A 26,883-nucleotide genomic window follows, 5' to 3' on the forward strand; every position below is an offset into this window, starting at 1 on the left:
AGTGGTCCCTCTTTCTATAAAGAAGGCTCAGGTGAGACTACTCATCAAGATGTTGTAACTGGATCCGGAAGATCTATATAATTATAGGCTAGTGGGCAACATTCTTTCCTGGATTTGAGCATCCAGTGGATGACCAGATCCAGACACTCCTGGATGAAACACATTTTCTGGATTCATCGTATCAACTGGTGTTTAGGCCTTAGTCCACTGTTCAATGGTCTTTCACAGGGGATAGGGGAAATGAAATGTTGCTCCTCCTGGGTCCTTCAATAGCTTCAATTCCACTGACCACATATTCTTCTTGAGAAGCTGTCCCAAGTAATTGAGGAGGAAACACCTTTAAACTCATACCTGGATAGCTATTTCCATTTCTGCTCAATCTTATACCTGTTTGGGTTCCAAAAGTTTCATTTCTTCATATGCTGTTTAACATCTACATGAAATCACTGAGTGAGATCATTCAGAGATTTAAAGTAAGATGCCACCTGTAACTGAACTCAAACTCATTTTTTCCATCAAATCCATGTGAAGCAGTGAAACTGCAGAAACACAACCTGCTGTGGACTGGATGAGGGCTAACAAACTAAAGATTAAACTGAAGTATGAAATACGTATAGCATAACTCATTAAAATTTGTTAATTAAAACACAATGAAACACCCCAACTAAATAAAAAACAATGGCATCCTAATTGCCTTCATTATATTGGCCCTTTTATCTAGAAGCTGGCTGAAAAAGCAGTCTTCACTGCTTTCTGAAATGAAATTAAGGAAGGCGCCAACATAAACTTGATAACAAAGTATCCCATTATTACTAAAACCCAAAGCTGTTGAAACCAGCATGACTAAATCTCTTTTAAAATGTCAGTAGATTTAAGTATTTCATTGTGTTTCCTTTTTTGAAAGTAGGATTAGGATGCTGTCAGTTGTGGCTGGATTGCATTTGCATTCAAAATAGGGCTCAGGTAGCACCATTACAGGGTAATCTTAGACATGTCTATTAGAAATAAATCCTAATGAATTTATTGAAGCATAGTCCATACAGATGCATCTAGGATTGCAATGCAGATATACAAATTCCATTAACTAAGAGAAATCTAATGAATAGGAATGATGCCCATTGTGGCTGATCAAAAGTAGGGTGGAAGAAATAATGATAAATGGAATCAAAGGTAGACAATAAGGAATTTCCTCTAATCAAAGAAGTTGATCTGGTCACCTTAGCAAATTCTGTTGATTTCATTAACAATTCCTCCCTGGTGGATAGTACTAAATCTTTCCATCTTTGTGTATACAATAGTCTTGCTGCAGAAATCACTCATCTCCCCTCTTAGGATCCATCAGTCTTAAAAGGAAAAGTTTTCAGGTTTCAATTCAATATTAATCTTTAAAACCCTATCAATGTATGCATTTGAATCCATTTTTAAGCTTTTGTACATGTCAGCCAAACATGATAGAATGTCCCCTTATATTGTTCACATTTTCAACATAATATTTTGAATGTTTTTATAGTTTCTAAATGATTTGTCTGTTGTGGGGTACCAACAATACATCATTTTATGACAATTCTTTTCAAGATCATAATATAATTTTTGAGTGAGATGGGTGGTTCAGATAAGTAAATAAGAAAGAAAGTGGAAGAGAAGGGAGGAAGGAAGGAAATTTCAACCCTTTATAACAACATATTTTCCCATATGATCCATATATTACATTCTAATATTCCCTACATTCTACGCCCACTTTATCATGCATTCTTCAACCTGTTCTTCCATTTCATTTTATATGTTTTAAGCAATTAAATATTATCTTGTTTTGCTCCATACCATAATTCTTTTTATCTACCATAAATCTTTCTGATGCTGTAACTGTAAATGGGAAAATCATTGACATATCCTTGTACCATTAGTTGCTAACTTCATTTAATTTAATATTTACCCTGGTGATTGTCTAATAATTTCTGGTACGTTAACCATTTGTTTTTCCTTGATGCTTCACTTCTGTAAAATGCTTCGTGTACTGAGATCCATAGAGGTGTTTTGGGGCACAACCTGGGTTTGTATCTATTCCATGAGCTATGGTGGTGCTGTGAATGTAGTATTGCAGGCAAATTCTGCCAACTGCCAGCAGTTCAATTAGCACTGGCTCAAAGTTGACTCAGCCTTCCATCCTTCTGAGGTCAGTAAAATGAGGACCCAGATTACTGAGGGCAATATGCTGACTCTGTAAACCGCTTAGAGAGGGCTGTAAAGCACTGTGAAGCTGTATAGAAGTCTAAGGGCTATTGCTATACTCTCAATATGCCATGTGTAATAAAATGGATCAAAAATGATAAGCAACTAGAGTAGAGATTTTACTAAAAACCTTCTCTGATCATAATCATGTAAGTTTATAAAAGAAAATCTAATCTTTCCAGATGGAGATTAAATAAAGATGGAATTTGCAGAGATGCCTAAATTAATCTCTATGATAAGACAAAAAATAATCTCTATGGTCAACTGGAAACCTCTTATAAACTTTTTGAATGAAAGAGAAAAAAATGTACTTATGATTTGTGGTTTTGATAACAAAAAATGAAGTTATTCTATAATCAGAATAAGACATAATTTTGTAAGTGTACTTATATTTTCTGCAAAGGAAATTGGAAGCTGCTTTCTATTCTTTCTTTTCATTTTTTCTTTCTGCAGTTCATTCATGCTTGCTTGTGTTATTTATTTGCATTAATTGGTATTAATTACATTTGTATAGCCGCTCATCATATCAAAAGAGATTTGGTGTGGCATAATCAAACAAAAACAACAGATATAAAAATATAGAAATCTACATTAAGAAATAAATAATATAAAAAGAAACCGTCAAAGAGAGGACAAAAATGACCATCTCAGCATTAATGCCATCTAAGCAAATCTCCAGTTAGCTGGGATATCCAGGCCTGATAAGGTAACCAGGTCTCAAGGGTCTTCCAAAATAACAAAAGGGATAGAGCTGAAGTTTCTGGATAGTCTTCAAGCGCAGCTTCATGCACAGCACACTGCAGCACTCTAATGTGGAGATGACAAGGACACGACTGCCACATGCCCATTAAGCAGGAGTCTAGAAGGACTCCTATTTTCGGATTTGTCTGGGGCAATGCAACCTTATCCGGTGCCCAAGATGGAATGGTCCTGAAATCAGTTGGCCCAAAAATCCAGAGTCATTGTTTTGCGAGGGTTCAACGGAAGCCTATTGTTCCCCACCCAAATATTCAAAGCACATTGCTTAATTTGTTTTGTAGAAAATATATACCTAAAAAAAGGCTGCTAGGCAATGCTAACAGTAGACAAAGTCCAGTGGGGTAAATACACAGCTAAGAAATATAGGTAACCTAATAACTAATGAAGAGCTATTATTGTGTCAATGTTTAAAAAAATGCCTACTATACCAGATACACAGACACATATGATATATTAAATACTGTTTTAAGCATGCTCAAAGTCAAGTTTTACGCCACTTCCCTTCTGAATTTCTCCCATTGTTAAACAAAAGTTTGGGCACAAGACAAGAATAATTTCCTGGAAGCGCAGGTATTTTCCAACTATTAATTTCTGAAGTCAGAATTATAAGGAAATCTTAAAGAGGTAAAAAACAACTTTGCCTTTTGAAGAAGTTAACAGATGATGGACCTCCCAAACAATGACGAAGGATTGAAGTAAAGCAGCTGTCCCCTACCTTTCCAACTCTGCAGAGTGCCGCTGGCAGCAGTGAGAAGAAAGAGGGGATGGTTTTGCATCAGTGATAGGATTCAAATTTTTTTACTACCGGTTCTGTGGGCATGGCTTGATTGGAGTGGCATGGCGGGCGTGGCAAGGGAAAGATACTGTAAAATCTCCATTCCCTCCCCACTCCTGGGGGAAGGTTACTGCAAAATCCCATTCCCTTCCCACCCCACTAACCTGCTTTCCAGCTCTGCTCTCCTGTGCAGGGCAATCAAAGAAGACCCAGCCAATCAGCTGGGACTCGGAGGTAGAGAATAGAGGGGGGCGGGGCCAGTCAGAGGTGGTATTTGCTGGTTCTCCGAACTACTTAAAATCTTCACTACCATTTCTCCAGAACTGGTCAGAACCTGCTGAATACCACCTCTGTTTTACATGTGCACCACTTGTGCAAATGCAGCTTTGCAGGCTCGCATGCTTGCCTGTTGCTTGCATGGCCCAGTTCTCAACAGGCCATGATCCGGTACCAGCCCACAAACCAAGGGCTAGAGATCTCTGAAATAAAGTATTAATCCTGGCTCACCCCCTTTGTGTGTTCATGGTATTCTATAGTGTAATGCTTGGACAGAGATCAGTGGTTGGTATCTATTGGGAAGCATATATACTTCTTTTCTGCTCCCGAGTAGTTGTGGGGAAAAAGGTTGCATTTTTGTTTTCAGCCAAACCACAATACTGTGCAAATCTCCATAGCTACAAGTTTTCTCTTTCCTTTTATGTAGAGCTTCTGCCTCACAGACCTTGATGCTGAGATAGTTTGGCATATGATTGCTTACAAATTATTCCACTTTTTAATGAATAACATTATTGTGAAGATAAGTGAAATGCTTGGTTATTACCTAGAAAGCAATGCCTATGGGGGCCTGCAGGTTTCAGCAAGGAATATTACACAACTATATAAAACAAAAGATAATATTTATTAGTTGTATGTCTTGTCTTTCTCATCAAAATGGCTGGCGACATATTAATCTGCCTTCTGAGTAAGAAGGACCATGACTGACTCATCTGGATTAATCATCCATTTGCCTTCCTTCCTCAAGGACTTGCTAGTTTCCTTTGATTTCACTCCTTCAGATTTTTAGCCCCAGGTGAAAAAGACTTATTCCCAGATAGCTCACACTGAAAAGGAAGGGAATACCTTGTCTGTTAATTTCTCAAGACTAGTATGATTTTCATAGTAGACCTGCAGCCTGGCTATTTAATGGGGCTACAAATCTGGATTGCGACAATGCACATAATTAATAGAGGATGGCAGCACAAATCAGGAAATTCTCTTTTTTACTATCTCATGGTAGATCAGGTAACAATAGCAATAGCACTAAGATTTATACACAGTGCTTTACAGTCCTCTATAAGTGATTTATAGAGTCAACATATTGCCCCCAACAATCTAGGTTCTCATTTTACCCACCTCGGAAGGATGGAAGGCTGAGAACCTTAGCCTGGTGAGATTCGAACTGCCAAATTGCAGGCTGGCTGCTGCAGAAGTAGCCTGCAGTACTGCACTCTAACCACTGTGCCACCAAGGCTCATAGGTAGCCATATTACTCAAAACTATCTGAAAAGGGTAGAACAATTTTCTGATATTGTATGTTCTTTTAAAATAAGATTCAGCAATGAATATGCAATATAAATACAAATCAAATAAAGTCACACTTAATTACATTAGCTTAATAAAAACTGGTTGAAATTAAAGAGAGCTCCCACCCATATCTGAAAATCCCAATTTTTACCATATCTTCTGCGTATCTAGATGTTCTAATAGGGATGAATTAAATCTGAAAGTTTAGAAAACAGCTGCCATTAAATATCTGTATATTATCAGAGAACAGTGATTCAACAGTTAATATAGCTTGTCACCAAATCATGTGAAGTTGCCACATCAAGTGACATTATAAAAAGTATGCAATATAATCTTAAGAGTATATTATTGTTCTTTCACGGAATATGACAATAAACACATACGACAAAGAAGTTTGGATATACTATACTGATGAATGCTATTGAGGCGTACTGCAGTCACATCTTACATTGCAGATTCCCATTATGTGGCCATCTTCTCAATTTTATGCTTAGGTGCAAAAGGAATCTTTGTTATCTCTCCATAAAAGGTCTGAATATATTTCACATAAAAACATAGTAAAGAGTAGTTGGCCTGGCCATCCTAAATTCATGGTTTGTTTTCTCAGTGCTTTTAAATGATTGACATTTTTGTGGTTCAATCATTCCAGAAACTAAGGTTGGTTTTTATTCATATTGCCTAGTATATTATTTTGGAAGCTACCTCTTTGGGTTTTCATGCAGATATTCAATCAGAAGGTACAACTTTACATTTGGAGAACAGAAGATGCTAACAGTACACTAGAACTATATCTAGCAATACTTACACAGCCATAAAAAAAGCCTCCTTCACTTCTCATAATGTGATAAGCTTGATGAGATATCATTAGCATTGGAAATAAATTTAAAAATCAGAACTGTTCTAATATGCACTGTTATTAATTCTCTTTTTCTTGGCCATCAGCTAACAAGTAGCAGACTTTTCCCCATGTCAGTCTCCTGTCTGTCATCAAAAGCAATAGCCATGACAGAATAATTAATGCAAAATAATTATCTGGTTGGTAAAAGGATAGCTTAATTAAGGTTTTCATTCTCAAGCCATTTATTTCATAAAAGCCCCACTGAAGTAATTTTGACTACTCTCGAGGCAATTGATTATGCTTTATCCCTGTTTAAGCAAATTCACATTTCCCACAAGAAATAAAATGAAATATTGACATAGGTGATTGCTTTACACTATAGTGTTTAAATGACCATCGAGCATCAACTGTGTTTAAGCTATTTGGCAGTTTCTTTTACAAATAATTCTTTGGGCATGCTTAAATAATTAAAAAATGGATGAGAAAGGATAAATGAACAATTTCAATTCCTAACGAATCTTCCAACACGTGATTATATTTTGCCTTTCCCCGTTACAGTGATATAAATTGTGCAAGCAAATCTGCTGCTTAATGTGCTACTAAATACACATGTTCAGAAGTGTAATCCTGACAAAGCCAACTATTTTAATAAAGATTTTGAAAAACTTTAACCATTAATAGAAACTGGAAGAAAACTCACTTAAATATTAAATTAAATGCCACCAGACTCGAAATTCTAGACCTAGAAAACCTAGAAATACACCGCCTTCGGTCCGATCTAAGTATAGTATATAAAATCATACATTGCAATGTCCTACCAGTCAATGAATTCTTCAGCTTCAACCATAACAATACAAGAGCACACAACAGATACAAACTTAAGGTTAATTGCACCAAACTTGATTGCAGGAAATACGATTTCAGCAACAAAGTGGTCAATGTCTGGAATACTCTACGTGACTGTGGTTTTTTTTCCCCAAACCCCCAAAACTTTAACCTTGACCTCACCCCTTTCCTAAGAGGTCTGTAGGGGGCGTGCATAAGAGCACCAACGTGTCTACCGTCCCTGTCCTATTGTTTCTTTTATATTTTTTTATTTTTCTTATAAGTGTCCATATATTCATAACTATGTTTTTACTTATACCTATTATCTTGTAAGCAATTGACAAATAAAAAAAAATAAAAATAAAAAAAATAACAGTGTGGCAAAAGTATGTGAATCTCTAGGTTTATCAGTTCATTTGAAAGGGAGTCAATCTAATTTCAACCAATGGAATGACAATCCAGTGTGAGTGTGGGAAATGGCTGTTGCTGGGCGTGGTAGAGAACAAGGGCTTCAAGCACAAAAATGAAGATCATATGACTGAAGCATCAACACAGCTGCCGCCAATAGCACAGAACCAGCCACAAGTTTGCCAGATTTCATTTCCTTGGGAGTCATGAATCTTGGATTTTGGACACATTGTATAAATTAGCCCATTTGAGGTACATAGGTTCAAAAACTTTAATTTGCCCAATTAAAGGTCATGAGAAGGGTTTTAGAACGATATAGATTAAAAATGTGGAATAAATACAGATGAATTAAGTCCAGATCTATCACCCCTTGCTTTAATTATCTGATCAATGAAGTGGCAATAACCTATACAGACTGGAAAATTTTAAGTTTAAAAAATAAATGTGAAATCTTTCAAGACTCTGTCCTTGAAATTGTCAGAAATAGTTTGCTGGCTCCAATATCTTCAAATGATTTTTTTTTTTAAATTCAAAGGTAATTAAAAACAACAACATTGAATACTCAGAGACTTGAGAAAATTTGGAAAGTTTATATGACAAAATTCAGAGTGTTTGTTGGGCCTTATTTATACATTATTACTGAAATGCAATTCAGAAATTAACAAATCAAATATATGATTAAATGGATGCAGAATATGAAGATTGATATGGAACAATGGAAAAGCCAATAGAAGATAAATATTAAATTTGATGCAAATATTGTATTTAGAGAAAATGTATACAAGATGTTTTTTTTTAACCAATATATCAATGTTTTTTACTGAAAACTGCAGACAATTCCTCATTTAGATGAATGGCATTTAGATGAATGGCAGGCAAACCTACAGGAATAGGCATCAATGTCCAAAATAGCTTCATATTAAAAGTCTTATGATACATTTAACCTGGAAAGCATATATGGGCTACAACTCTGCACACAAACCCATACTCATCCAAAGTTTGGGTATTTCTTAAAATAAGGCAATACTCTTTTTTGGAAGTAAGCAATGCTGAATAACCTGGATACCAAAATGATATATATAAAACACAATTTATATGTACTAATATTAATAATATTTGTAATTCAGGGTTGAAATGGTGGGTCTTTGTTGCTCTCTGAACTTGCTTGTTTTCTTTGCATTTGCAAACAGAACTCAACACTCCTTACTAGCATTGATAATGTTACCTAGTTAGGGTAATGAAATATCTGCAAGTAAACAAGCAAGCTCAGAGAGCACCAAGGACTCCTCACAATTTACATGTCATTTGAAAATTAACACAGATCAGTGATTCAAAATAGTAATACTATGTGAGTTAGTGTCATCCCTTCGAAGCAGGCAAGGTCAAGAAGCAGGAATTTCTGGAATGTTCTTTATTGTTGCTGGGTATTATAACAACATTTTTGAAGCCAGTCAACCTTTCTCTCCACCACATTATATACAAACAAAATCAAGGCAGGCATATTTTGAGTTTCTTTTTCACACTTTCTTCTTTCCCAGAACTGTGTAACAGGTAACAACTTTGCTCATCCCTTTCTCCTTCCCAGGGCCAGGTCTACATTCTATTGTATAACTTGGCTGGTAGAATTACTATCATGGGTGAAGATGCACTTGGCGGCTTGTCAAGGTCAATGAGCAAATCTGGCAGAGAAGATCTACACAAACATAGTCTTTGACATCTGTTCTCATCTTAGTCCTCCTGTGCAAGAGACACAATTCTTTGAACATTGTCCCGTGTCTGGCAGTTATAATGTTGTGGGAGAATTGCAATATTTCTTCCCTGAAATAAAGTTGTGTGTACAAATGTATTACTATATGTACAAAGTGTTAACTGTTGTACAATACCTATACTTTATTCACAGAGAAATGAAAACAATCAGTATGGGCGGTGGGGAGAGACTCCATACAGGCTATCTATTCATGCCCTGACATTTGGGCTCTGTTGTAAGCAAACCTGATTTAACATTGTCTCCCAAATCCTACTGTCTCTTTTTGAAGGCAAGGGTAAAATTGCCTGACCTCAAGATCCTGAGGGTAGGAATGGTCAAGAAATCACATATTCAGACATGCATGAGTGTGAGGGTGAACATTCATTCTCCAAGCTTGTGGGTTGGTTTCTGAACCTTTTTGTTATCAACCTAGGTAACATCTTCAGTGGAGTTTATAGGATCTTAGTGTCAGTGTTCTGTTTATAAGGGCTTCTTGTAATGGGTCAGGTGTGGGTGTGTCAAGTGAGGATCTTGTGATTACATCCAGTGAGGGTCATTGGGAGGTGAAGTGCTGGGGGAGGGGGCTTGGAATGGTTGAATGCATGGGTGCTTATCTAGCAGCTTTTCTATAAATCAGAATCCCAGGTTATAAAAAATGAAGCAGGGAAAAAATTGCATAGCTAAATCCAACATTGAATGAGGCGTTGCTCTTTCCGTAGGTGCTTCCAAATTCTTGTGATCTGACTCTACCTGGATTGCTCTAAGGTGAACTTTCTCCACGGAGAAATGGCTCAGCTATTACAGCGCTGCTTTTATTGCTAACAGCTCTTAACTGAAGATATTGTCCTGTTTCAGGTTTCAAACTGGCTCACTCTCTCCCCCTCACATACACTTTCTAGGTGATAATAGTAATTCAGTCAAGCCTGAGTAGATAAATGACAAATGAAGAAAGGAGGGTAAATCAAAATAGAGTCTCTTGGAAAAAAAAAGCTTGCCAGTTTAGTTTTGCTTTCAGCAGGAATAAGCAGAAGAGAAGTAAAATTCCAGCCAGAGAAAATTCCAGTACAGAGTAATCAAGCCAGGTTTGTCAGCCAGTTCCAAAAGTCAGAATTACAGCATTTTTACATAAGCATGATACTGTATACATAATATCTAGTAAGATTGCATGTTGGCTTTCAGTGAGGGAAATTGCCCATAGGACTGCTCCATCCTTCAGCAGGTTGAGAATGAACGTTACCTTGGTTTAATCATATATTCCATTGATCTGTCAACCAGGAACAATTCAAATGATAGGCTTCCAGGACATCAAAGTAACAATGGTTGTGAAGCTAGTCCTAGGTGCTGTACTAAGTAAGTACTTCATGGCATTGTGCAGGTTCATTATCTGTGTAGGTATCTGCTCTTGATAACTGAAGAAAAACCTTACTGCTTGCTCTGCGTGCAATACAGAGGATCGATAATCATGGTTTAGTTTTAAGATTCTGTGTCTGATGCCTCTCTAAAGAGAGTAGAAGAAGATTGAAGATTGATCTTAGTCTTTCAATGCAAGTACCGTCAAGAAATAGGAACAGCAAGAGTTTCAGGAATGCTCTTTGCTATTTTAGATCTATCTATCTATCTATCTATCTATCTATCTATCTATCTATCTATCTATCTCTATCTATCTATCTATCTATCTATCTATCTATCTATCTATCTATCTATCTCTTGAAAGCTTATAATTCTGTTTTTCTACCACACATTGTAACAAACAACATCAAGGACAAGCTATTCCAAACTCCTTTCTCACATTTTTTCCCCCAGGATTGATCTTCTTTGAACTTCCTTCCTTAATGGTTCATTCATCCCTTCCTCGTTCCATCAGTTAGCAATTATATTGAAAATTATGTTTTTTCCTGAGTTTCAAAGCAATTACATTAAATAACTGCTTATTAATGGCTAGCTGTCTCCAATGTTGGTCAACATCTTATTCCTCATTAGTCAATTTTTATGTTACTTACATGGGATATAGAAAACTGAATGCAATCCTGCTTTATTTCATACAGGAAGACCTTGAAGTGTCTCTTTTGAAAAACGGTTATCACTTGACACATATAGAAAATGGCAAAACTTGATTATTTGGTCTGGTCCCTCTAAATATCAGAATCTGCTCATCAGTCCTTGGAAGGTGTTTTATCAATTCAGGAGAGCTACATGAGAAAAACCTAGTTTGTGCTGAACAAGAAATTAGAATGCCATGAATATGTTTTGTAAATAATAAGCATTTCCAAATATTGTCACTATTTGTTGGAATATTTGAAGCAAGCGAGTTCTGTACTGGGTTATCAGATGAACAAACTGTATGAAAATTGGTGTCTTGCATGCATCACAATTTTTTTTAAAAAGCCTTTGCTTGATTCTTCCCTTGATCCAACTCTTTGTCAACTGCCCTAGTAATTGCCTATAAATAGCTTTTGTGTTTATTGTATTTATAATGTAATTTGCCTTCTGCTAAGAAAGGGGAAGAATAGCAAAGGGGAGGACCTGGCTGTAGAAAGCATTGGAATAATAGTGCTGTTGTTTTTCAATATATTTTGATAAAAATGGCCACTAAATCTTCCTCAACTTTTCTGCAAGGAACAAATAAGCATCAAAGCCAAATCTTTTCTCAGGTTGTTTAAAAACCATTCAGAGAAGAATTTGTGGCTCTTTTTTCTAATGGCCGCATTTTTCCCATGTCAGAAGTTTTCAGGGGGTTTATGTTCTCTATTTTCTCTTTCCCTAAGAGTTTTGTATGCTAAATGCAGTTTGCTTTGAAAAGAGAGAGAAACTATGGTAGAAAGATTGAAAAACATAACAAGGTGGCATACACAGTTCTAAAGTGTTTGGATTGCTGGTAACTAGAACTGTTGTTTTTCTTTCTGCAATCTTACAGTACATTTTATATTTAAAAAGTAGACTACAAACAAAAATAATGGCAACATAACTAGCAACAATGCTGCAAACAATATTCAAAGGGACAACTAGAGAGAAGCTGTTGGTCTTGCCTGAGGGAACCCAGCAAGATGGAGACCCATCACTACCTGCTATTTTCCCCTCCTGCAATAATGTCTCCTGTCACCACACACTCTCCTGTTCTGACCTATCCCATTCTGGTCTGCCAGCCTCCTTTTTGCCAAGTGGCCGTTAACAGCTACTAAACTATTTTTTCCTTCCATTGCTTGCACATGTGGCTGGTTTTATAATATAGTGTGCTGGCTTAGGTCCGTTTTTTGCCCTCCAGCCTTGATTAAGGCAGCCTGCTTACCATTTGTTAACTATTGTCAGCCATATTTGGTAAACCAGACCAAGAAATCAACTCCACAGCAAGGCTGAGATTTCTTCTGTTAAGTTTGGCTTTAATAACAGAATTCTGTAAGTCTGATTTCACTGTACTCCATCCTTCTTATACTCCAGTGGATTGGGGAGGGAGGGGCGGTATCTGTCTTAGCTGCTTCCAAATGTTATCTGGACATTTTGAATTTAGGAAATGATTAACTTCATATCACCTTGACAATGGAGCTTGGGCATCTCTGCCAAGATCATCTACAAGCTCTTTAGCATGCATGCACACACTCACATGGCTACATGGGAGAAAGAAGGAGAGGGTAGCCAGAGCATATTGGCTTGCTACCAGCTGCCACTTATTTACTTTTGCTTTCCATACATCTCCCTTTAAAAACAAATACCTCAGTGGGAGAGTTTGAAGAAGAGCAAAACAAGATACATCAAGGACAACGGACACCAGAAGATGAAAGCCAGTGAATGTAGCTAAATCTGAGCAAGGACAACTAGCAGTCTGATTTTTTGTACTAAGGTATATTCCTAGAGTAGCCTTCTGCAAAACGTAGGACTACATACCCAGAACAAATTGGGTAAGCTTCTCTTCTGGTATAAATCCCATCCCTCTACCTCAGTGGATTTACTGTAATTAGAATCTCAGTTAAGCTCTCCTGCTGGACAGCTTTAAAGGGAGATTGTTTCTTCCATGGTGGAAAAAGCAGCACACCGATTGTGCAGCACACTGATCTCCTTCCAACTGTTGTACACAAATGGATATACTTCCCTTTACGTGTGGGAAGCAATTTAACTAGCCTTGCTGCAGAAGCACATTTAAAAGACTGTTGTTGGGATGGAGTGGGGTGGTGGTTGAAAAGACAAAGATTCCTCCCATATCAGGGATGGGCAGAAAGCCGATTGCTGAAAGGTGTAGCTTAACAGCAGGGGTATCTGATTGACCCTAGAAGCCCTAAGCTCTGCTCTTGAGTCTAGAGGACCATTGGGCATTTCCAATGCTTTCCAGTTCTGTTTCCACTTTTCAGTACATGAAAAATAAAGGTTTTTTTTTTTTAATGTGATTAACACCTTCCTCGTAATTAGTTAGATCTCATAAGAAAACTATTAAATGGACTGGCAGCTCCTGTTGGTGAATAACTTTGGTAAGCAAAGCTTATGCAAATATAAATATAATTCCTTCATGACTATTCTTAAGGGAAATTATAAGACTTGGTCAAATAACTATGGGAGAATGGCGAGGGGAAGAATGTAAGCATCTCAAACAATGTAATTCCAATAGTCCTTAGCGTCCATATTATCTGAAAATGGCAGAAGAGAAACCAATGGACATCTTCATAGAATAGGGGAAGAAAATTAAGATTTACTCCAACTGGAATTAAAGGTATGAACCAAGCATGAAAAGCATGATACAGAATTTGAATATTTTCTTTGGTTAAGTCTAGTAATTAGATCAGAAATTGACTGCCTCTTGAAAATATTCTAACAATTAATCTATTACAGTGTAGATTATTATTAGAAATAATAAAACATTGAATTCTGAAATAGAAAAGGGATGGGTAACTTTTCATTATGGAAACTAAAAAAATAACAACATTTGCTATCCACAAGCATGGAAACTGGCTTTCCAAAATGGATGCAAAAATGCTTTGATTCATCACCGATGCTCACAACTGCCTGGAAAAAATATTAATGTAACATTGATGAACAAAAAAAAACACATGCCTCAACTCCATCAGATAAGACCTGACACACAATCCACAGGAATGCCAACAAAATAAAAAACCCAAAATGCAGCTCACTAAAAGACAAATAGCCTGAAAAACAGCTTCTATCCCAGGGTAGTAACTCTATTGAATTCTGCTGTATAGTGCAATATTAATGCAATATCAGGGGTTTTCAATTCAATGTATAGAATGTGAAGGATGTGTGCTTGTGCTTATTTTCATAGTATTTATGAAAATGGTATTTAATTTCATTGTACGAGGTACAATGATAATAAACTAAACTAAACTACAAGAGAAACACAATACCATCACCCCTAAATCACAAGACAACAATTCAGAACTATCAAACATCAAAAATCTATCCAGCAGACCTCTATCTGATGATGAAAAGACCATCCTCAATTTCAGCTACAAAGATGCTGACCTCATTGAATTTCTTGACAATCTCAAATCCATTCTAAAATGCACTATTGGACCAAGAAACACAAAAAGATATCAGACAAAGAATCATTCCCAAAGTGCGATGCAACAGACAAAACAAAACACTCAGCCAAAGAAGAGAGCACTAAAGTCACTAAAACAAGACAAAGGCATTGTCATTCTACTGGCAGACAAAGGCAGACTGATGGTAATAATGGATAAAACTGACTAACACCACTAGATAGAAAGCACATGCAATTGAAAGACTCCTCCACTCTCAGTACTACAGACCCCCACAAAATACACAAGAATGGGACCCCCTTACTCCCAATTGTGTCTCTACCTGGAACACCAACATAAAAACTAGCAAAACGCCTGCAGAGGAAACTCAGACACCTGGTCAACAACTCAACCCATTCAATAAACTCCCCAGAACAATTTCTCCAATGCATCAAACACACCAAGATCAACAAGGAAAAAATCATGGTCCCCCTTCGACGTCACTACTATCTTCACCTCAATTGACATCTGGCTAAACAAATCATATAACACCGACTCACTAAACAGCATACCCACAAAGATGATGCCACCACAGAAAACTCCATGTCCACAGAAATCATCATGAAACTCCTGGATCTATGCCTCAATACATACTTCAAGTTCAATGGGAAAATCTATAAGCAAGCACAAGGTACCCCGATGGGATCACCCATATCAGACCTAATAGCAGACACTACACCAAACAGCACTAGTTCTATTGGAACAATGCAAAAATCATTGGCCACGCTAACACCCACCACGCTTATGAGTTCATCAAAACCTGCCACTCCACAAGTAATTCCATCAACAGACCCACTGACCTACAAACACCCTATGAACTCTTCAGAATCCAAATTAACTGCACAGGCAACCAGAGATAGCACCAACCCTCAGCCAACCCATGCAAGTCCTCCCAACCAGCACTTCATCTTCCGGTGACCCTCATCTGATGTAACCTCCCCATCCTAAGACCCATCACAAAACTCTCAATTTTGACTCACACCTGACCCATCATAAGACTCATTAGAAGACCCTCACTTGACATACCTACGCTTGACCCATCACAAGATCTACTGAACACACAAAGCCCTAATAAACAGAAGAACACTGACACTGACATCCCATAAACTCTGCTGAAGATGTTACCTAGCCTGGTAACAAAATGTTCAGAAACCAACCCACAAGTTTGGAGAATGAACCTTCACCCTCATTCTACACTCGACCTGCATATATTTGGCACTATTGCAAATAACACTATATTTGTCTTAGTACAATTTATGATTCAAACAGATTAACATATAGTGATCACATGTACTTTAAAAAAAATCCCATTTCATTTTTTTCAGAAAGGAAACCAGCATAAATAGAACTAGAAGCAGGGTGTCAAACTCAATTTCATTGAGGGCCGCATCAGGGCTGTGGTTGACTTTGGTGAGTGGCTGACAGGGTGGATATGGCCAACTAAAATACTGGCATGTTTCCTCTTCACATTGAATAGACTGGGCCGAAGCCATGCTGGCCTAATTGGGTAGACTGGGCTGAAGCTTTGCTGGCCTGATCTTTCCTCTCTGCATTGGGTAGACTGGGCCAAAGCGACATGAGTAGACAGGGTCGAAGTGACATGGATAGACTGGGATGGCCCCGTAGGCCAGATCCAACCACACTGTGGACTGGATTCGGCCCGCAGGCCTTGAATTTGATACCCCTGAACTAGAAAGCATGTACATAATTCTTCCAGACAAACCATAATAAGAGTCAGAATCTATTTTGTATGCTCATCTTCCTTTAATGATTTTGTAATGGTTTTTCACTAATAGTCTGTGTTTCTGACAATAATATGCTTTCTTTTTTGTGACAAAGCAGTATTAAAAATGTTCACAAACCTAAATGTCTGAGGGCTTGTCTTATCAGGAAGTGCAATTCCTCTAAGGCTTTTACTGATATCATTTTATGAATTTTACTAATCTACGATGTTACCTATGTGTGTTTAGTTGGGAAAAAAAGCATGTGCAAACTGGAAGATATCTAGCTTTCAATCATGTTTTTAAATAAAGCATACAATTAATTTTTCCAAATGATTCTTCTGCATTCTCTACCTAGTTCTTGCTTTGGAGCCACTTAATAAAACTAATGCATCAGTGAGCAAAGTGCATGCAGTTTTGCAATCTCGTGGTTTCAAAATGTTGTTCTGTGCACCTGAGTGGAAAAATCAATTATTTAAGAGTCAAGAGCTAGAAGAGACTCTTCAGAGAGTGAGCAAGGGAGTGTGTTTGTGTGGGGGGGTAGTAGAATCAATAATGAAAACAAAAACCCTACAAATGTGTCCCTTGATATCAGCTGAAAGGCTAACTAAGATGAATAACTAGATTTAGTATTCTGAAGAAAGTAGTTCAGGAAATATTAAGCTATGTGTGTCAAACCATTCATATCAGCCTCCTGGCCCCCCCAAATTCCTGTCATGCTTTGTCTGCATTTCTTAAGGTTAAGAAAACAGAAATGGACTTACAGATTATTAATTACCATCTTCAACATCTGTAATATTATCTCATGATAATGTTTATTTAAAATAAATAAATAAATCTGGAACAGGATGCTTTAGTTAAGGCATCTGTGAATTTTAACAACACTCCTCAAAATTGATATATAAATGTAATTTTTATCATTTTAAGAAAGCATAGTGCTAGGATGGAAATGACGAATATTCTTTAACAGAATTTGCAGCAAATCTTGGAATTCAATGAAAAAGAGCTTCACAGTTTTAAAGAATCATAAATGATGTATATGAAATTGAACAAAACCTATTCTGATGTTCTGCCACATAAACTATACTCTTACACCCTGATTCTTAACTATGCTTTGCTTATTAGCCTGCTTCATAAGGCCACTACATTGTATCACTTATTTAGATAGACAGAACTCTAATGCATTATAAAGTTAAGTAATTTGTCTATTTATAATGTAATTTATGCAACCGTGAATAATTTTATTTGACTTCCATTTCCCCAATTGACTGATGCCAAATAATCTGCCTGGTTTTTAAATGATGGGGAGGGGGGAGTCCTATCAATAAACCAAATTGATGTATCTAAAAGTGCATGAACACAACATCATTTTATTTAGCAATAGTGATATGGATAATGCTATATGTTTGTAAAGCACAAAGCCATGCTTTATTCACCAATGCGGTGTCTGTATTACTCACCAAGTGGAATTAAAAACTGCACTACAGTTACCATGACGACCAGCTGTCTGCAACATACAGCATCGGTTTGGATTTGTGCAAACCATTTCTAACAAAGATTAAAGTCAACAAATTCAGTCTCACCCTGAGGTAAAACCTGGCTTAAGAACAAACAAATACAATTATAAAACTGAACTGATTTCAATTCCACATATTTTTCTTTTGTTTATTGTGATTATGGGTTTCTCTTGCATGGGTAATGACTTTGATCATAAACTTATGGGTAAAACCAACATGACAACCAATTAAACAAATAATCCAGGTTGAGTGAAAACCAATTCAGGATCCAATCATTTCCAAGTATAATAAAGGCATTTCACAAACTTTAATCCTTAACCCACGAAGCATATTATAATAGAAGCTGTATATTAAGTAGAGATAGATGTGCAACACCAATATTTACAACTTTGTTTTATGTCCATGTGATTAAAAAACAAAGTATAATTGTGAAAGAAGGTGATGTTTATTCTGCTTTTCTTTTTTCTTTTTAGAAATTTGCAAATTAGCTGCTAAACTGAAGAATAAAGCACCGTACAACTAAATGAATAATTTAGAGCAAACTTGTTAGGAAAAGTCAACAAGTCCAATATATCACATAGTAATATTTATAATCTAATTACATTGTAAAATACGATATAGATTTTCTTTCACAAAGTCAGAATATTATTATGCACTAGAAGAAAATCCAGTACTACTACTTTCTTTACTATCTTTTCAAAAGAGAAGATGTTGTAGAGCGATGGTAAGGAAGAGGCATGAGACCAGAGCGTACAACTAACAAGGCTTTATTGCGGGGAATAAAGGGTTGTCGCGTCTTCTTGCTAACTTGCAGACTAGCGGGCGACAACGGGCTGGCTCTGCCCGACAGCCGGCTTATATAGCCGACTGTCAAACGGAGCCAACCAATGGGAGCGGCTGGTGCTCCCGCTCAAACAGCGGACCTGGTTGGGAACCCCCACCAGTTCCACGGACATAACACTCCTTTCCCCCAGCTGGGAACACGCGTAGTCCTGCAGGTAAGCCGGCTGCCTCCGCTGGCAACCAGAGCGTCGCAGTTCGGGTGGACTGTTGGCTGGTGACAAGTCCAGGCCTTCGGGACGTGCCTCGACGGTCGTCGGGGCATGGGCTTGCCCTGGCGCGGTGTCTTGTGAAGTCGGCGAGTCCCTTTGCTCGGGCTGACCCGAGCGAGTCTCGTGGTCCGGTTGGCAAACTGGAACGCTCGGCTGCTGAGTCGGTGACCCTGGCCGGAAACTCGGGTTCTCCAGTAGACCTTCCTGTTCGTCGGGGACAACCGGGTCCCACAGGGAGCTTCCGTCTGGCACCGGCAGGGAGACGTTGGCGCTGGCCGGGCGGGTTGGGTTGGTATCAGTCGCATGCCGCCTTCTGAGTTGGTCCACGTGCCTTCGCCACAAGCGTCCATCTTCCAGGAGGACCCTGTAGGACCTTGGACCTGTGACTGACACGATTTGACCTGGTACCCACAAAGGATCCCCTGCATAGTTCCTGGCGTACACCAGGTCTTGCAAGGCAAAGTCTCTGACCAGACTGTCAGACCCTAAAGGGGTGTCTGGGCAGTAGTGGGGGTGTAGCCTGTCCAGGGTGGTTCTAAGGCGTCTCCCCATTAACAGTTCGGCGGGAGATTTGTTAGTGGTGGTGCAGGGCGTCGTATGTTGGCTAAGCAGGAAACGAGACAGTTTAGAGTACCAGTCTACCTGGCCAAACCTGGCGAGTGCCTCCTTGGCTGACCTTCCCGCTCTCTCTGCCATCCCGTTGCTAGCGGGGTGAAAGGGAGCTGTAAGGACATGTCTGATGCCCAAATTAGCCACGTACATACTGAACTCACATGACGTGAACTGCGGGCCATTGTCAGACACCAGCATGTCTGGAAGTCCATGGGTGACAAACAAACGTGTCAGGGCTTTGACTACTGCTTGGGTGGTGGTCGTGGGAAGCAAGGCCACGTCAATCCACTTGGAGTAGGAATCCACGACCACCAAGAAAGTCTTGCCATGCACTGGTCCAGCCAGGTCTATGTGCAGGCGAGACCAAGGGGCACTAGCACTTTCCCACCTGGTGGGCGTGTCGGCGGGCGGGGCAGCCCTGGTTTCTTGGCAGGGTTGGCAAGAGCTTACCCAGTTGGCGATTTGAGCATCAATGCCGGGCCACCAAACGTAGCTGCGGGCCAACGCCTTCATCCTTACAATGCCCGGATGGCCCTCGTGAAGCACCTTCAGGATGGGTACTCGAAGGGTGGCTGGGATGACTACTCTTGTGCCCCACAATAGACATCCCTGTAGCCTCGACAGTTCCTGCTGGCGGGTTTTAAAGGGAACAAAGTCAACTGTACATTGAGTTTCCGGCCACCCCCTTCCCACCCAGTCCAGAACCTGGGCGATTATTTTGTCTTTTTTGGAGTGTGCCGCGATGTCTTCGGCTGTCACTGGAAGTTTGAGTTCGTTGACCTCAAAGATGGTGTGAATTGGTGCAGGGTCCTCGACTGGGACTGGCAAGGGGCAGCGACTGAGGGCATCGGCATGACTCAAGTTCTTGCCAGGACGATGCACCAACTTGAATGAGTAGGCGGCCAGAAACAAAGTCCATCTGGTCATTCTGGGTGAAAGTACCTGCGGGGTTTGCTTATCTCCAGATAAAAGTCCTAGGAGAGGTTTATGGTCAGTCACAAGTTCAAAATGGTGACCAAACAAGAATTCGTGGAACTTCTTAACTGCAGCAACCGCAGCCAGGGCCTCTTTATCGATTTGGCTGTAGTTCCTTTCTGCCGAGGAGAAGGTCCTAGAAAAGAAGGCAATTGGTGCCTCGGAACCGTTGGGGAGTCTGTGGCTTAGGACAGCCCCAATCCCAAAAGGGGATGCGTCAGCAGCCAGGACCAGAGGAAGGCGTTGATCGAACTGGACTAAAACCGCTTCCGATGTGAGTAATGATTTAAATGATCTGAAAGCGTGGGCTTCCTTGGGGCCCCAATGCCAGGGTGAGTCTTTATCTAAGAGTCTATGTAGGGGTTCAGCGACTGATGCTTTGTGCGGGAGGAATGAGGCGTAAAAGTTTAGCAGCCCCAGAAAGGCTTGTAGTTCAGTCTTGTTGGTTGGTGTGGGTGCCTCGTGGATGGCCTTCACCTTGGACTCGATTGGGTGGATGCCGGAGGCGTCTATCCTATAACCCAGAAAGTCCACCTGCCTAGTGGCGATGGCGCACTTCTCCCTTTTAAGTTTGAGGCCATGCTGCCTAAACTTCTCTAGCACTGTCCTGACCCTCTGAATGAGTTGAGGTTGGCTCGTGGCTGAGACTAAGATGTCATCGAAATACGGAACAACTCCTGGGAGACCTTGGAGGATCCGTTCCATGAGTGATTGGAAAATACCCGGGGCCACACTGACCCCGAATTGGAGGTGCTTACATTTGAATGCCCCTCTATGAGTGACTATGGTTTGTAATTCAGCTGTCTGATCATCAACAGGGAACTGTTGGTATGCCTGGGACATATCTAACTTGGCGAAAATGGTATCGGGTTCGAATGTGTGTAACAGGTGCTGAATAACAGGGACGGGGTATGCGCTGACCTGTAAATAACGGTTGAGCGTGGTTTTATAGTCTGCGCAGATTCTTAAACTGCCATCCTTCTTGAGTGGGGTGACTATGGGGGTCTCCCATTTGGCGAAATCAGTAGGTTCTAACACCCCTTGTTTAAGTAGTTTGTCTAATTCTGCGTCCAATTTAGGACGGATGGCGAAAGGCACCCTGCATGGCTTAAGGTGGAGAGGAATTGCCTGGGGATCTACAGAAAACGAAATAGGGGTGCCCGAATAGCAACCCAGCTCGCTGCTTAATATGTCAGAAAAATCAGAAAATAATGTATCTACGTCAGAAGTTGAGACAGCATGGATCCCAGTTACACTAAGGCCAAGGGAAGGAAACCAATCAAGTCCCAACAGGCTGGGGAGGGCACCGTTAACAACCACTAAAGGCAAATGGCCTTTAAAGGCTTGGAATTGAACGAGGAACTTGCCTTTCCCGAGGACAGGAATGTTTTTGCCCTGGTAGTCCCGCAGTGTCAGGTGGCATCTTTGGAGCTGTTTCCTTGACAGTCTGGGCTGGATCTTCTTCAGAGTATCCCAGGAGATGATTGAGAGCACAGATCCCATGTCTACCTCCATCCTGCAGGGTTTACCTTCTAGGAAAACAGAAATTTTAATTTTATCGGGGGTTTGGGAAGTATGGTTAGCGTGGTAGCAGGTATAGCAATCCTCCACTTGCCTTTGGGAAATAGGTGGTGGTGGAGGTCTTTGAGGCAGGAGCGCCCTGCTTGGCATACTCTAGCGAGGTGACCCTTCTTTTGGCAGTTCAGGCAGATGGCGTTTCTAAACCTGCAGGATGCCCTAGAGTGGGAGCCTCCGCAGGTTAGGCACAAGGGCAGTTGTTTGAAGTTGTTTGTCTGTCCCGCTCCTACCTGTGAAGGCTTCTGATGCTTAAGGCGGTTAATGTCTGACGAGTCTGTGGGGTCTTCTTCACTGAGCACTTCTTCAGAATGGGCTTTAAAGCTGGGCTTTAATGGAGTGCCCTGAATCTCAGCTGCTGACTGGGCAGAGAGCTCAGCAGCCAGGGCTTCCTCCATGGCTAGGGCCAGATTCAAGTCCTTTTTTGCCAGCAGACGTCTTTGGAGTCTCAGGTCTCTAACCCCACAGACGATCTGGTCCAGCAGCATGTCTTCCAGATATTCTTTGAAACCGCACTGTAAGGCAGCTGTCCTCAGGGCAGCCATGTATTCGTTGATCGACTCCCCCACTGCCTGCTTCCTGATTCTGAAGGCATACCTTCTAGCGATCTGGGATGGTTTTGGCGCGTAGTGATTGGAGAGTATTTCTTGTAATTCATCCCATGGGACGCTTCTGATGGCGCGTGGTGCAACTAACGCTGTAGCGGTGTCAAAAACAGCGGCCCCACAATAGCTGAGGAAATAAGACTTCTTTCTGTGTTCCGCAGCGTCAGCTAACCCGATGGCATCGAGGAAATGGCTGAAGCGATTCTTGTAGGAGTCCCACGTTTCCTCGTTTGGCTTGAATGGCGGGAATGGCGGATTAGCATTCATCGTGGGAAGTGTCGGGTTCGTCTTCTTCAATCGTCTTTGAAATCGCGCTCTTAAAAGAGCGCAGGCTGTGACTGTCTCTCTGGGTTACGTAGCTCTTTTTGAATTTCGCGCTCTTAGTGAGCGTTGGCGGCCGCGGTTACGGTGCCGGCGGCTCGTTTCAGTGACTGCGGCTCGAGTAATGGTGGTTTGAATTTCGCGCTCTTTGTGAGCGTTGCGCGGCTGCGGCTACAGCGCTCGTGACTTCACTCTCAGTGATTTACAGCTCTTTGAATTGACGCGTCTGGCTAGCCTTCGACCATCCCATCCTCGTCGCCAGTGTTGTAGAGCGATGGTAAGGAAGAGGCATGAGACCAGACGTACAACTAACAAGGCTTTATTGCGGGGAATAAAGGGTTGTCGCGTCTGCTTGCTAACTTGCAGACTAGCGGGCGACAACGGGCTGGCTCTGCCCAACAGCCGACTTATATAGCCGACTGTCAAACGGAGCCAACCAGTGGGAGCGGCTGGTGCTCCCGCTCAAACAGCGGACCTGGTTGGGAACCCCCACCAGTTCCACGGACATAACAGAAGACGACAAAAGGAATAAGAGGGCTAAATTCATATGCCAATTTCCTACAACCTACAGTACATGGTTCTATGCTTTGAAAATTATTCAAAAAGATGCTTTGGGAGAGGCACTGTATACCACCTTGAGCTCCTAAAGGAAAAATGGGAGACAGACAAACAGAGAGATCTGATTTGAAAAATAAGATTTCTTTTCAGACAAAGATTATTGCCACCACAATTTGTTTAATGCAAATACCAACATCTGCTGTCTACTTTGCCTTTTTTTAGTTTAAAAGTTTTTCTTTAGTTAAAGAAAACAACAGCAAAATCTCAGTTTAACAGTGTTTGCATAACACAACCTAAAATACAATATTTACTTTAAAAGGAAATGTGCATTCTTATATATACATTAATTATAAGATTAATTACTTTGACGTTAAGATGAATCTCCATGCTCCACATGGAAAAAATATACCTGTATTTGTGTGCCTGTATGGATGCATGCATATATGTAAACTACTCAACAAGAAAAACAAGAACAAATAAATTAAATAGCTTTGAATGATCAACACTATCGCAAAATGTCTATGAATAATCAAAGAGAAAAAAAGGCATTAAAATAATTTACAAACAGAATACTCCAAAAGCACACTGATAATTTCTCTGAAAATCACCTTCTTTTTTTGTAAGAAGAAAGAAAAGCTTACCCCAAAATTAAAAAACAATATATATCAACAGCACAAATCAAAATTATTTTCCATCCAGAGAGTGGCATTCTCCTCTCGCCAGAAAACTAGCTGCTAATACTGTTGGAAATAGGCACAAGAACAAGGATGACATGACTACTGATCATAATGTCCAAATAAGATAGTCAAACAAATTTGATAAAACATTTTCTAATTTTTTTATTTCCATTTTCCCCCCCAATTTAAACAATGTTTATGTAATTTAGAGTCCCAGCATTACAGTCTAGATATTTCCCCTACTAGCTAGTTAGAGAACTATCTTAAAGCCTTAGAAACACTGGTTTGATGAAGAATAAATAAAAAACTAAAATTAGTTATATTCTATAGGTTTTAAAGGAATTGTGGCCACCATCTTTAATATGACTTTTCCAAATTAAATATAACATTATTGGATCCTTTAATAATTACAAATTGAAACCTGGGGGAAGTTTGGTACAATCAGTTAAATAGAAAAATCACTTTTGCCTCTTGGCAGTTGATTGCCAAGTCAACATCACAAGTCAATGCCAAAGCACAATATACAATTCCTCCTGCTAAATTGGTCGAATGTTTTAACAATTATTTTAGTATTAAATGAGTCTTGTCACCTCTATCCTCAAGTTAACTGTAAATTCTTTCTTGAGTGGCCTCTCATTGAAAACTTCCAAAGTCATAGTCCTACTAAGAAATGAAAAGACAGCCAATGGATATATGATTCCAGCAGAACTAATAAAATCTAATATACAGCAGTGATCTCCTATGATAGTTTCCATCTTCACACATACTGACTACATATATGACCAAAAGTGGTTCTGTTCTATCATAATCCCAATCTTTAAGTGATCAATATAATTCTGCTGACTTCTGTCCAATAAATCCCTTAAGTAATTTTAATAAATTATGTAGCAAATATCATCATAAATGTCAGGTGCAAAAAGTCAGAGCTATATGTGAAGTTCCAATTAAACTGATTGATTGCTTATGCCTATTCAGATGAATCTTCTCAATTAATAGTTAATACCTGCTTGGAATTAATAAGGGTCAACAGAATTCAAGGGAGGTTGGTCTTTGACCACTTGTGGCTATGTAGGGATTCCAGGCTGATCCCTCTTTTTAGTCCACCGCCAGATTCTGCCACTTCTTCTCTACAATGAGATGCTTACTGATTGATTAGAGCAATAACCAATATTAGCTGATGAGCAAGTAGACTTCGGAACAGGACAATGAACTATAAAAATATATATTAGTCCAAAGCAATTGGTGGGAATGAATATATTTCTTTCAATGTTGAGATTCCCTTTTTGTTGTTTTGATTTGATCTCAAAAGAGATTGTGTTGGAAAACCTTAAATAAATATATGTGTTACTTTCTTATATTAATCTTAATGCAATGATAATTAAGAAAGAAATCAAATAAGCAACAAATGGCTTCTTTCAGCCTACATTCCCATTTTACAATTAGTTAAATAAACTTGAATTTCAATCCCTTTTAATCATTATATCAACTCTTAAGTCAAGCCCTGACAGAAAGTTAAATCAATTTAACAAATTAATCAAAGTCTATTTTGCTTTACACAGATGATGTGTTTATCTTCTCCCTAATAAAGGCTGATCTTTAATAGAATTTTAGAAAAACAAAAGTTAATTTATAGTTAAAAAAGGGATATTAAAAATGACATGCTAATGGCCTCCATTAATAGAATAACAAAGCAATCAGACTGAGAAATTTAAGTCCTTAAAAATTATGAATCATGTTCCAATCCTACAATACCTGGAAATAACAAAGAAAAAATTATTTCATTGTAAACTTGCACAAAAAGATTTGCCAAAAAGACTTGCACAAAATCAGATCTGCTAAGCACCATGAAAATAATTACAGCATGTTCCCACTCCAATTACATTTTTCAAGGCCAAAGCGCTGAACTGAATACTTTATAGCACACAAATTTGTGCATAGAAAGATGCAAAAAATCTGAAGGGAATCCAGTCCAGGTTCTTAAGAGCAATGTTTCATGTCCATCACTGCATTTCCTTTGCAAGCTTGAGGCTATAGCCAGGCTGCATGTCAACTGAGGTTTGTATGAGGATCTGCTGAATAAAATACTGGCAAAAACTAATTTTGTGGCGAGAGATGGTTATCACTAAGTGTTGTAACTTACAATTTATGATTATTGTATTTTATGATTATGATCATGATTTATCACTTGTTGCTTGCATGTACACTGACAGCTTGTGCACCGGAGACAAATTCCTTGTGTGTCCAATCACACTTGGCCAATAAAGAAAGAATTCTATTCTATTCAAATGGAAAAATACAGTAGGTATCACCTTGGAATTATCCTATAATGAATTCTCTATTCACTCACTGGTAACAATTGTGTTATAGAGGGTTTAATGCTAAAAGATTAAATAACACATCCTCAATGCAGATATATAGAAGGGTATGGGCAAAGCCTCTGAACAGGCCTTTATCTATCACAAAATATATATAAAATCCTTTATTTCTTTCACAAAAGAGTTTTACTCTCACCAGGCTGAATTCCTTGTCATCAGGGCTTCCCCTCCCTGTGTAGAGGTTGTTATGGAATTAAAATCAGATCTTTTGGTAAGCTGTCTACTGTATCAC

The 26,883-nt window shown here is 39.3% G+C and overlaps 1 protein-coding gene across 2 annotated transcripts in view; it reads right to left on the reverse strand.

The window, feature by feature from the left end:
* Positions 1–26,883, reverse strand: part of ADGRA1 (adhesion G protein-coupled receptor A1) — a 392,880-nt gene that overhangs the window by 108,844 nt on the left and 257,153 nt on the right. The gene's annotated exons all lie outside the window — the stretch shown is intronic.

The sequence above is a fragment of the Pseudonaja textilis genome, chromosome 4, assembly GCF_049901715.1.
Source record: "Pseudonaja textilis isolate UNSWEBS1 chromosome 4, rPseTex1.2, whole genome shotgun sequence".
Lineage (NCBI taxonomy): Eukaryota > Metazoa > Chordata > Lepidosauria > Squamata > Elapidae > Pseudonaja > Pseudonaja textilis.